The 13,083-nt window shown below is 39.5% G+C and overlaps 1 protein-coding gene and 1 long non-coding RNA gene across 2 annotated transcripts in view; one reads left to right on the forward strand and one right to left on the reverse strand.

Moving 5' to 3' along the window:
• CNTNAP2 (contactin associated protein 2) overlaps positions 1–13,083 on the forward strand; it is a 1,879,249-nt gene that overhangs the window by 1,549,592 nt on the left and 316,574 nt on the right. The gene's annotated exons all lie outside the window — the stretch shown is intronic.
• Positions 2,698–10,880, reverse strand: LOC138923836 (uncharacterized). The gene is made up of 3 exons (XR_011438013.1): positions 10,720–10,880; positions 4,204–4,255; positions 2,698–3,808 (listed from the first exon to the last, which is right to left on the reverse strand). It is a non-coding gene; the product is annotated as an uncharacterized lncRNA (long non-coding RNA).

Consider the following 13,083-nt stretch of genomic DNA (forward strand, 5'->3'; position numbering starts at 1 on the left):
GTTTAGAGGCAAGTCCCTTAGCTTCCTACATCAATTGTTTTTTGATTATTCTTTCATGTGGAACCTTTTCCAGCAAGCTCTCCATTTAAAACCTTGTAAACAAATAGGGCTTCTTTCTTGGCCCTTATTCTTTAAATTTTAATTAAAATGCTTCATATTTCATCACAGAAATGTTTTCTGCTCTAACATCTTAGCCTCATTATTAGTTATAGTTCGGTTAGATTTTTAAATAGAACTCACATTTTTCTCAGTGTTTCAGACAGGAAGAAAGAGTACCACATGGCGTACCTGTCAGCCTGTCCCAGGAAAGAATTTTTAATTGAACATCTATCTCTTCTCTAGCTAATCCAGATAACCTATGAGGCAAGTATATGTGAGTTGCAAAATAAATTAAGGTGCTGTGTTCTACTTTCTCGTCCTGAGAAAAATGTTCCCAAATGGACTGAGTTCCTTGGCTATATCCCCATATTCACCATTGCGGATTTTATTGGTACCTTACGATCCCTGCAGTGCTTTCCATTTATAAATAAATGCTTTTCCTTTACTTATGGGAAGACTCAAGCTTCGTAAACAGGCCTGAAACTCTGCTGTGGTTCTCCCTGAAGGATCGTAGGAGATGCCAAGATGGAGAACAGCGGCTGCTGTGCAGTGTTCATGTCCTCCTTCATTCGTGTAATTGTGGCATCTCATAAAGTGCAAACAAATGCCACCATTATGGCTGCCGGAAGCCCTGCCGCTCAGCCTGCTCACTACGCTGCTGCCACTCAACGAGGAGGAACATGCTGAGGGCATTGGAATAGTTAAGTGGCATCGAGAGGAACGTGCTGATGGCATAAACTGGAAAATTGGGGCTAAAGGAGAAACCGCATCTTACAAAATGTCTTCCCTCAAAAAGCACGATCTTATTTTAGGAATGTATGGTCCATGGAGGGCTTTATCATAAATTGGTTTGAATGAGCCAATCGGCTTCTGAGGGTTCTCGTTTTCCAGTGAGCATGGTGTCTTGCTGCTTCACTAGTCCAGCACGATTCAGAAGTATTATGGTCTAGTTACTGAGGAGACCTTTGCTTTGGATCGATTGTCAGTGTTCTCTAAAATGGTTTCACTTGAGCCACTGCACTTTGGTATAGTCCTGTAGGGTTTTTTTCCTGGGGTCCATGATCCCCTAGGAAACCATTGCTTTCGATAGATTCTCAGAAGAGTTTGTGACCCTTCCAAATAGCACTGACCCAGCGTCTGTGTCATTTTTGGAAACCCTATACATGTTTGCAATCTTGGGAGAAAACGAACACCATATAGAACACAAAAAGATGAACGTATTACCAACAAACTTTCACATATCCATGCTATCTAAATCGCCCTTTCTGAGCACAAAGACTTGTGAAAGCACAGGGTGGGGCCCAGGCACGGAGAGAATGGTCTTATCGACATCTGAAAGCAGGGATATTCATGTAGCCTAATAGAAAACATAAAAAAGAAATTCTGTGAGAAAGAAGGCTGCACTTTCTCCTAATAAGCTTAAGAGGAATTTGTATGTCCCAGAAAAAAAAGGCCTGAATTTGGCTCACAGATTTGGTACCAGGTGGCCAATGCTAAAGATTTTTATTTTTTGTCTTTGATTTGTTTGTTTTAACATGTGCTCTGAGGAAAAAGAAAAAGAATTGATGGGAGAAAGCTTTAAATCACATTCTGTTCTTTCATGAAAGTGGGCAATTCAAACAATTTCTGTCAATTTCTGAGTAGATGTTCACAGTAATTTGTACATTCCAGTCAAGGCTAAGCTTCATTGAACACCAGATCCTCAGCCCCATAAGAATATATAGAACATTCCAGCAAATATTTCTTAAGCTCTTATGTCTCTGGCTCACACACTTATGAAGACTCACCTGTACCTCAGATTTGCCTTATATAAACAGCAGGAAAGGTCATTTCTGAGAGCTGTTTTTACAGAAAAACTTATTTGGAAAAAACTAAGAGCTAATGATGCCGCTGTCCTTGCAACACTGATGCTGTCAACAGCCTGCAGTACACGTGCTTTACACGTTGCGTTAGGTAGTCTCTTGATGGAAAATGGCACCTTGTCTTCCATTAAGTGAACATATTTCAGAAGACATCTAAGTGCTCTCAACAAAACAGAGCAAACTCAGGGGCCGGCCGGGTGGCGCAGCAGTTAAGTTTGCACTTTCCGCTTCTGCAGCCCAGGGTTCGCTGGTTCGGATTCCGGGTGTGGACATGGCACCACTTGGCACGCCACGCTGTGGCAGGCGTCCCACATATAAAGTAGAGGAAGATAGGCATGGATGTTAGCCCAGGGCCAGTCTTCCTCAGCAAAAAGAGGAGGATTGGCAGCAGATGCTAGCTCAGGGTTAATCTTCCTCAAAAAAAAAAAAAACCAGAGCAAACTCAGAAAATACAGAGCTTTTTCACTGGACTTGGGGCATTACTTCAATTGCCTCAACAGTTTACCAGGGTAGAAATATGATGTTCTTTAACGTTGAGATAAATAAATTGTGCTGCTTAAGGAGAAAGTATGATATGCTTCACTCTAAGTAGTCTTTTCTGTCTCATTATAAGCTAGACTAAATCTAAAACCCTGAAACTACAGATTTATGTGTGCTTCTTGCTGAAAATAATATTGAAATGTGAAAATGAAGCCTCCCACCAAGTCTGTGGGAAGATAGGTTTGAGACTGGCTTCGGCAGCAGAGAAAGTTCATTTATTGCTCAATATGGACTAAGCACCATAAGAACCGACCATGAGACTGGATTGAGTTTGTGTTCCAGGGTGATTTCCTGGTGGGAGGAATGTGGTAATAATGATTGTTCTGCTCTAAGGACTTTATTTTAGGGTAAGATTCTAGCTTCCTTTATATCGTCACTCAAAACTCCAAAAAAAAAACCCCCATAAATGATTTCCAATCCCGAGTTTACTTGCTTTCACTACTCGTCATTAAATACCTATAGGATCAAATGTCTGGGTCTTGTGCTGGGATCTCGAGTTCCTGTCACAGCAGCTGAACTGAAAGGATATCTGTGGTAGGAAGATTAATGCCCCCCACCCAGAGATGCCCACTTCCTAATCTTCAGAACCTGTCAACATGTTACCTTACATGGCAAAAGAGACTTTGCAGGTGTGATTGACTTATGGGTCTTAAAATGGGGAGATCATCCTGGATTATCTTTGTAGGTCCAGTCGAATTACATGGGTCCTTAAAAGTGGAAAAGGGAGACCGAAGAGGAGAGGCAGAGGGCTGTGCTACGAGGACTCAATCCACTCTTGCTGGCTTTGGGGATGAAGGAGCGGGGCCATGAGCCAAGGAATCAGGTGGTCTCCGGAAGGCAGGAAAGGAATGGATTCTCCCCTAAGGCCTCCAGGAAGGAAGGCAGCCCTGCCCACACGTTGGTTTTTGGTCAGACTTCTGACCTACAGAACTAAAGAGTAATACGTTTATGTTGTTTGAGGCCACTAAGTTTGTGGTAATTTGTTACCACAAACAATAGGAAACTAATCGCACGTCCAACAACTTGTTTTACCAGATTCACAAGAAAAGGACTGTGCTAATGGGAACTTGCCACCCTTAGTGCACAAATTGCCTGAGGAGTTTTAAGGCAGAAAGGCATATTTTGGTTCTCGTGTCTGAGATTCCTTTATAACTTTCTTGTGACCAAGCATCAGGGTGCTAAAATCTTTCTTCCGCCCTCACAGGGCATTCCTTCCTGGCAACATCTTAAAGATCATAAAGTCCGATGTGCTTTCAGAGTGCTTCTGAGTTCACCCAGAGAGTCAGTTCTTGAAATCATACAGCAGCCTGTAAAGTGGACAGAAGAGGTTAAGTGAGCATGTACAGTTTTACTTCCTCACCATTAGCAACTTATAATCAAAGAAACAGTGAGCTTTCTAGAAGCTCATATTTTTCCTTAAAGATTTTGTGCTGCATTAGTAAGACTGACAACCCAAGCCAAGGGCCTAGTTATATTTTCCAGGGTTCCTGTGACCATTTACATTTTCTGGAAAAGAGTTTTCTTTTTGACATGGTTATTATTTCTTTTTCTTCTAATAAAATATTTCTTCTAATAAAATATTTCAGGCATAAAAAGACATAAAATAATAAAATAATTTTCAGATAGCATAAAAAGACATAAAATAATAAAATAATTTTCAGATAGCAAGCACCAGATAAAAGATTAAAAACATTACAAATACCGTTGAAGTTCACTGTGGACCATCCTTGATCGTATTTCCTCTTCTGCGCATTCTGGAGGAAATATAATAGGCTGAACTGGACATTTATCATTTGCATGCATGTCTTTTTACTTCTGTTATATTTATCACATGTATGTATATATAAGCAGGCTTCGCTTCATACGGTGTTGGGACATAAACATGGATGTACAAGCTGAAACCATTCAAGGCAATATTCATAATGGTAAAAATGACAATTGTTCCCTAATCTTTAAGAATTTTTGTCAAAATATTTAAAAACCTTCTTACGGTCAGTAATGTATGTATAAGAAAAGAAAAAATTAATAAGACTGAGATTTATTTAGTGTGTCGTAATTTAAAGCATTAGAAACATTGCACATTTAGGTGTTTTACTTATTTTCGAGAAACCCTTTCTGGTCATACTCCTTTCTAAGATCGGATCAGCTTCCAATATGTTATTCTTTGTTCTTTCGATGTCATGAAATATCTCTGTGATTTCCTTTAATGTGAAGTTTTGCGCCAGTGTCACTTCCTCTGGGACATCTTTATTCCTTTTTTGTCACAACCGCTTTCCTCGTTTGAGTAGATAAGTCTGCTTCACTAGGCCCCTTGACTGCATCGCCAGTGTCTCAAACAGTGGCATCCTCAGCTATTTCTTCTATAATTCCATTTATGTTCAATTCAAATTTCCCTTCCAGCATTATCACTCTTCATTTCCTTGATGTACTTTCAGCTTTGTTGGCCAAATCTCTCTTTCTAGTGTCCATTTCCATAAAATTTGGCATAGGTTTATCACTGGGAAATAAGGAAGCTGCACAAATACATGCTTTACTGTCAGTGTGTGAAAAGAAGAACAGACGTGCAGTGACCAGTCACCAACTGACTTTGAAAGAAGTGACACAATAGGTCAAGGGTCACGATGCACATCCCTTATTTATGTAGTATTTGTGGACAGGAGAGCCAGCAATGAAACTGGAACACTGTGCATCTACATAATGAAGTTTGTTAATTATGCAACTACTTACATTTAATATAACGTGGTAACTGAAATTTGAATAATGTCAGGAGTTAACTAAGCCCTAGTAACTGAAATTTGTGCATATCAGAACTATGCAGAGCAGAGACTGCCTGTGTGTGTGTTTCGCATATTTTAAACTTTAAGTAAATACCGTCATATAATACATATCCTTTCACAAACTTGCATTTTTTTATTCAATATTATGTTTCTGAGAGTTATTTATATTGATGTATGCAACATTAGTAGCAGTTCATTACTTTTTTCTGTTTCATGATTTTCCATTCACATGGCTATAGTACAAGTCATTTATATATTCTTTTATGAAAATTTAGATTGCTTCCAGTTTTTTATTATTGCAAATATTACTCCTCTGAGAATTCATTTACTGTTCTGTGTAGTTATAAGCAAGTTTCTCTAAGGTAACTACATCTAGGAGCGGAATTACATGGTTTTTAACCTTGTTAGATATTTCCAAATCATTCTACCAATTTACGCTCCCAAGTAAGTTTCTAGAAGTATTTTGGCTTGACTTGTTCCATAACAATGAGTACTGACAAATTTAATTTTATCAATTTGATCATATTAACTGATAAAGATAAGCTTATTTAATTTATATTTTCCTGATTAATGGTGAGATTGAACATATTTTCATGTTTCTTCAAATATTAATTACCTGTTTATATCTTTGACAGTTATATTGATATATATGGATTTATATGGACCAGATATAATAGTTTATGACTTGTGTACCTTGCAGTTATCATCCCCTTTCTCCGTCTCCTCTTTTCATTTGGACCATGACACATTGTGATGCACAGGAGATTTTAATTTGAATATGGTAGATATAGTAGAATTTATCAATTTTCCTTTTTTAGTTTATGTTTTGTGTCATGAAAGTGTTCTCTTTTGGGGCCAGCCCGGTGGTGCAGGGGTTAAGTGCGCACATTCCACTTCGGCAGCCCAGGGTTCGCCGGTTCGGATCCCGGGTGCAGACATGGCACTGCTTGGCAAGCCATGCTGTGGTAGGTGTCCCACATATAAAGTAGAGGAAGATAGGCACGGATGTTAGCTCAGGGCCAGTCTTCCTCAGCAAAAAGAGGAGGATTGGCAGCAGATGTTAGCTCAGGGCTAATCTTCCTCAAAAAAAAGTATTCTCTTTTGTGCTCCATGCCATAAAGACAATGTCTTTTTTTCTTGAAAAGTTTTAACTATTTTTCTATGTTTAGATCATTAGTGTATATGGAACTCATTTTTTGATGTGGTACAAGGTACGGATCCACTTTCTTATTTTTGACATATGAACAACCAAATTTTCTATCATCATTCATGGGGAAAAAAACTATCCTTCCTCCACTGACTTGCAAGGCCACCACTATCATACATCAAGATACTTTTTCAGTTAGACTATGTTTTAGAGCAGTTTTGCTTTCACAGCAAAATAAGCAGAAGTTACAGAGAGTTCCCATATACCCCCTGCCCTGACACATGCGTTGTCTCCCCCGTTATCAACAAATATGAAGTGTTTATACATGCAAGGGTCTCTCTTGGGACTCTCTGTCTTGCTCCCTTGGTCGCATTGTCAATGCTGCACAAATCTCATACTGTATTGATACATCTTTACAAATGTGACTTGATCTCTGATAGAGTGAGTCTCCCCACAGTGTTGATTTTTAGTAAAGTTCTCAAAGTTTCTAGCTAAAATTCAGGTACATCTTCCTATTGCAAACAGTATCTTTTAATGGATTACATTTTCTATCTATTGCCGGTGTATAGAAACGCAATTTTTAATAGTTTTCATGAGATATAATTCACATACCATCTAATTCACCTATTTAAAATGTACAAATCAATGGTTCTGTTTTTTGAAATACATAGTATATATAATTATATATGTTATGTTTCTGAGATTCATTCAAGCTGTGCGTAGTGATTTATTATTGTGTGTAGTCCATTTAGTTTGATTGCTGTAGAGTATTCTTTTGTATAAATAATCACTATTCATTTATCTGTTTTCCAGTTTTTGGCTATTACTAATTATGCTCTTTATTTCTATAATTTCCTTTTAGTTCATTTTAAATCTGCCCAACTTTTTAGACAGTGTCTTATTCCTATGTTTTCAATTTCTTCTTATCCATCTTATAAGCATTTTACATGTATCTGTTTTATATCTTATTTATAATTATTTCATTATCTTGAGAGTCTAGGGGTTTTCTTCTGACACTTTTCAAAATGACTTATTTCCTCTTTTGTTCTGTAATTTTTTGTTAGCCTTTGGCTTATTCTTTGCGCTGTGCAATCTCTGGGATGAGCGTCGTCTGGGGTTGATGCTGCTCTGTCCTGAGAAGATTTGATTTGCTTCTGCCAGCTGCTTTGACACATAATCTGGGTCAAGTTTATGCTCATTGCTTGGCTTGGGATTTCCTGGGCACTCAAATAATATGAGTTCAACCTGTAAACCTATGTGAGGACAGGCCTGTGGTTATGAATTTTCAGGAGGGAGTTTTTATGCTTATTCTATATCCTGGCCATGATGGACTCATCACCATTTCCTATGGCTAGGAGACAGATGTGTATCTTGGCCCCACCTGTCATTGAAGATATACCCATGAGGGATCTCAGCTGCGTGCAGCAGCTAGATTCCAACCCTCCACGCAGTGGGCGCCCAACACATGTCCCTGTCCCTGGAAGGCTGACCCTCTCACTTTCCAAGATAAGGATATGTCCCCAGGAAAGTGCCAGCTCACCCCTCTGATGTTTAGCCCTCTCTCCCTTTATCCATTAGGATCTTGCTTACTTTCTCAAGTGCTCAGCTGTGCGTTAAAAACACAGTTGTTATATTTTACTCAGCATTTACAGGAATTGTTTCAGAGATTTGCAGAACCCTTAGTCTATCATAATATCAGAAATGGAAAGTGCTAATATCTTCTTTAAAGAACTGAAGGCTATTTTCTGAATAATAACAAAACACAAACCCCCATAACTGAATTCACAGTTGCCTAGTGAAGTGTGTCACATTAATAGTAAATAGGAGTATAAAACATTCATACTGATCACTCTCATTTAGTTATCAAGAATTAATTAAGCTTTTATTTTCTTTTGCGGGTTTCCAAGTTTCTGATATCTAACTTCCAAAGGTAAAAGTAATATCGTCTTTAACTGTCAGACTATCATTAGCAACTCTTCTACCGTTATACATAATACGCCAACAATATCCTTGTGCGTACTTCATGGATATGTAGAGCATATCTATAGGAAACATTCCTGGAAGAGAAATTTCAGAGTTAAGGTTAAGAGATATTGTAATTTTCTAAGGTTTTTACAAAATGTCCTTGAAAAAATCAGTCTAGTTTAGCCTTTCCTCAGTAAACCAAAACAATGCCTGTTTTCTCATAGCCTCACCAATCGAGTGTCCTGTCATACCTCTCTTTAACCTCCTGAGAAGGGGAAAATTGCATCTCATTATAGTTTAAATTTGCTTTGCTCTTCTTATGCTTGAGCGATGAGTATTACCCCCAGTTAAATGAACAAATAACTGATAATCTGCAAGTTTTCACAAAGATGAAAATATGTGCTCTAGATTCAATTCAGGAGAAGCTTGTGAAATGTACTTTTCTTTTTTTCCACTCCCACACCGCATGCTGACAAAAGAAACTCACTCTCAAACTGACCTTATCAAGGAAGAGAGGTTTCGGTGTGTTGGTTTCAAGGATTTGGCTCTATGCAGAATAAATAGTGGAACTGAGCTATCACTAAAGCCCTAAGTAAGCAGACCATGTGCTGTCAACAGTGAATGCCCAATATACCCACAATGCAGGAACTTAAACAGAGAGAGGTGTTAACTTTCATTATACTTAAATAAGTAGAGAATGTTGTGCTCACAGCATACTCCTTAAAAATCTAGTAGGTACTAACCTCACTCCACCCCATTCTTCCAAAAATGGCTGCCACGGATCTAGGCATCGCATGGATATGGAGAAGCAACATCCAGCAGAAAAGAAATTATTACTTCATTTTATCTCTATGTTTGAAGGAAAAAGAAACACTTTCTCAAAAATTACTAAAGGGACCTCCCCTTATGTATTGTTGACTAGAATTGAATTATTGAATCATGTGCCAATCCCCAAGTCAATCAGTTATTGATATGAAGAACAGAATTTCCCAAATCGCCTTAGATTAATCTCTTTGTACCCATGGCTTATAGGCTCTGCAGTAAAGGAAAACGTGAGAAGGGCTGCTGGTCAGGTACACAAATACTACCTGATGCAGAAGGCATATATGTTTGATGGCATTATTTGTAATAAAGTTAAGTAACATCATGAATAAAATGGACCTATGTGGTTCATTTTCAGCTGCAAAATGAAGGACCACGATCTTGGAAACAAAATAGTGTTAGCTGATACAGCTCAGTAGTAGGAAATTAACTATGGTTTTGTTGGCTTTATTTGGGGGGGGGGGGAGATTAGCCCTGAGCTAACATCTGCCTCCAGTCCTCCTCTTTTTTTGCTGAGGAATATTGGCGCTGAGCTAACATCCATGCCCATCTTCTACTTTTTATGGGGGATGCCTGCCACAGCATGGCTTGATAAGCTGTGCATAGGTCCGCACCTGGGATCTGAACTGGTGAACCCCGGGCCTCCAAAGCAAAAAGAGCAAACTTTTCCACTGCGCCACAAGGCTGGCCCCAACCACAGGTTAGTTTTTGAGCCATATATATGATAATACTCATAAGTATATAAAATAATACAATGCTCCTGAATGATTGCAATGCTGAGTTCTCTGCAGGAATTATTTCATTTTCTCTCAGCTGGTATTAAAGGTCCTCATTTGGAACTCAATTAGCATTTATGAGAAGATGGGCTCTGAATTCCAAACAACAAATTCACAAGTGAAAATTTGCAACAGAACCCATTCACCAGCTGAAGAATGCCCAATAATACTACATGAATTTTAAACTTCAGCATGAATTTTAAAAAGAAAGAGAAGCAAGTAAATATGAAAGAAGCCCACCTCCTTTGAAACAGTCTTCGCAATGAGTTTAAGAATGGAATATAGTTTCCTTTCACATGAACGGCAATAACGACAACAAAACTTTGCATGTAGGTAACTGAGAAAGAGCATTTGATGAATGAAATACTATCATTCTTTATTGTGGAGTAATTTACTAGACATCTGGCAGAGATCCCAATCACCATTTCACCATAACGTTGGTCAAGTTTGCTAAATCTACACATGAAACTCTTCTGATAAAATAGAAAACCCTAGCCAAGCAAGATAGCTCTGCTCCTCCTCAAATGTTACCAAAAAGTAGGAGCAGCGATCTCCCACAACTCCTCTTTCCACGGGTCATCCACTGCCCCTTGTGGGTAAGAAAATCAAGGACAGTTTTGAAACCTATTAGTGAAACACTGAGAACCCACTTTAGAATTCTCAACGGAGGCCCTAATTAGTGAAAGAAAAGCTCCAGGTTAAAAGAAAGCAAACACTCTGGTGGAACCAACCTGGAGTTGTCGGCAGACTGCAGACTGGCGCTGTGCTGGAATGAGGGCAGACCGCAGTCGAAAGCCTGCTGTCGTAATTGAAGGAAGCCCAACTGGGAGAGGTTTGAGTAAAGAAAATTAGGGAAGGTTTTATTTTTATGTGAAGTTATTATGAGAAGAATGCTAGGACAAAATATTATCTGTCATTATTGTTGTTGAGCCCCGTGACCTTGCCCTTGAGTTTTTACAACGTGGGTAGCATTATTTTTCTGAGAGTAAATACTTTATTTGTAACAGCGTTCCCCAAGGCTGTTTCAACAGGTCCAATGGAAAATTCCTGCCCATTAGCATAAAGGAAATCCACAATTTTACCCCCTTAATTTATAAAACATCTGATAGTATTTACTTTTTTAAAAATAGATGCAAATAGCAGCCTTGTCCTTTATGATTAAAAAGCTTTAATTGAATTTTTAGTGTACCAAATGTGTAAGTGCTGATGTACTCTGTGCTCAGCTGACTCCCCTGATTTCTTTTTTTTGAGGAAGATTGGCCCTGACCTAACATCTGTTGCCAATCTTCCTCTTTTTTTTTTCTCCCTAAAGCCCCAGTACAAAGTTGCATATCCTAGATGTAGGTTATTCTAGTTCTATGTGGGATGCCACCACAGCATGGCTTGGTAAGTGGTGTGTAGGTCCACACCCAGGATCCGAACCAGCGAACCCCAGGCTGCTGAAGTGGAGCACACAAACTTAACCACACAGCCACGGCCCCCAGCCAGCCCCCAGGCTCCCCTAATTTCTTGAGGCTTCTTTTGTGTTGCATTCAACATTGAACTCCGCAAACAGAAGAAAGAGCTCTCCCGGAGCAAAAGTGACTCAATGGACTCCGCTCATAAACCCAAGGACGCGGGAGCACCCCCTGGTAAGGAACATCCGAATCAGGAGGGCATTCCTGAGACCCAGGGTCACAGAGCATGTGCCTCCTTACTGCTCCTGTTCTGTGCAAATGGTCTCAGACTAGATGTCCACGTGAATTTGAACTTCCACACTATTTAGCATCACTTCATTTGTAACCAGCGTGCTAACCTGGAAACATCAGGACCCAGTTCCATTTCCCTTAAACATCCACAGATCCAGCACACGCCTCTTTCATCCTCACGTGGGTGTCTCACTTCAGAGGCAGAGACTTCTGCATATATTTTGCCTTAATGCTGTAGGAAAATTGATTTTTTTTTTCAGGATTTGTATCCAGAATATACAGAGATTAATAAGCAGCTTTCAAAAATGAAAGTTTCCAGGTGAGAGATTTCAACACTATGTGTAGATTTGCTGGATTAGGAGCCATATTTTCAGTATTTGAGGACCTTAAATTCTAATCCTTTCCAATTCACCAACTCACTTTATCCAAAAACATGGTATCAGAGCCGAATAAAAGGGGCTGTGTGCTTCTGATTGCAAGCTTCGCTTACAGCTACATTTATGAGAAAGGTTTTTTGAAGCCAGGAAAATTGACGAGCCCTGTGACTGAGCTGTGCAGTTCTATTTACTCTTGGCTCCAAGTGTTGTGAAAAGCACACACCTCTGTGATGTTTGAATTAAGACGTCCAGTCTCTTGCACCTGCCTACGTATCTCCAAACCTCCCTCAGAGGAGCCCAGTGGGTTCGCCTCTTCCTAAGGAAGAGTCTGTTACACTGAGGACCTCTGACCTCCACCTGGAGATGGCGCTGACCATGACACCTGTGTCAGCCCCACCAGCCCCAGAGCCGGATTTGTGATGCTTGAACTATTCTGATGGCTTTGGCATGACCTTCCTGAGGATGCCACTTCCCATTGAGGCTGCTCATTGCTGTCTCTCAACTTCAGAGTCACCCAGAGGCTCCAGTGAAGCCAACTCCTGCCCGTGATCACTCTTTAGCAGTGCTCACATGGAGCCGTGTACGTCCAGTTTATCTGGGAAAAGCGGTTGAAGAGAGGCAGATGTGGAGAGATGAAAAAGAACAGTAGAATCACCAGAATTCACACAGAAACTATTTGCTTAAAGAGAATGTCTTTTTCTGATTATAGAAGTCGTATACGCCCATTGTAAAAATTTGGGGAAATACAGAGAAATGGGAAAGAAGAAAAAGGTTACCATAACCATCCTACCGAAACATTTTGGTGTGTTTGTAGTAGGAAATTTCTGGTTGTCAAGTAAGAATGTATCTTTTCCCTAATCACACAGCTTTGAAATAATCTTAAATCCTAAATTATAGCATTTAGATGAAAGATTTCTAAGAAGGGGAGTATTTGTGGAATGTCGTTCTTTCTCTTTCTTCAATGGATCTGTCCAATTATTCAGGTTTCTTGAGTAAAAGATCCCAAGGATAGAGCATCCTCCCTTCGAAA

This window comes from Equus caballus, chromosome 4 (assembly GCF_041296265.1).
Source record: "Equus caballus isolate H_3958 breed thoroughbred chromosome 4, TB-T2T, whole genome shotgun sequence".
Classification (NCBI taxonomy): domain Eukaryota; kingdom Metazoa; phylum Chordata; class Mammalia; order Perissodactyla; family Equidae; genus Equus; species Equus caballus.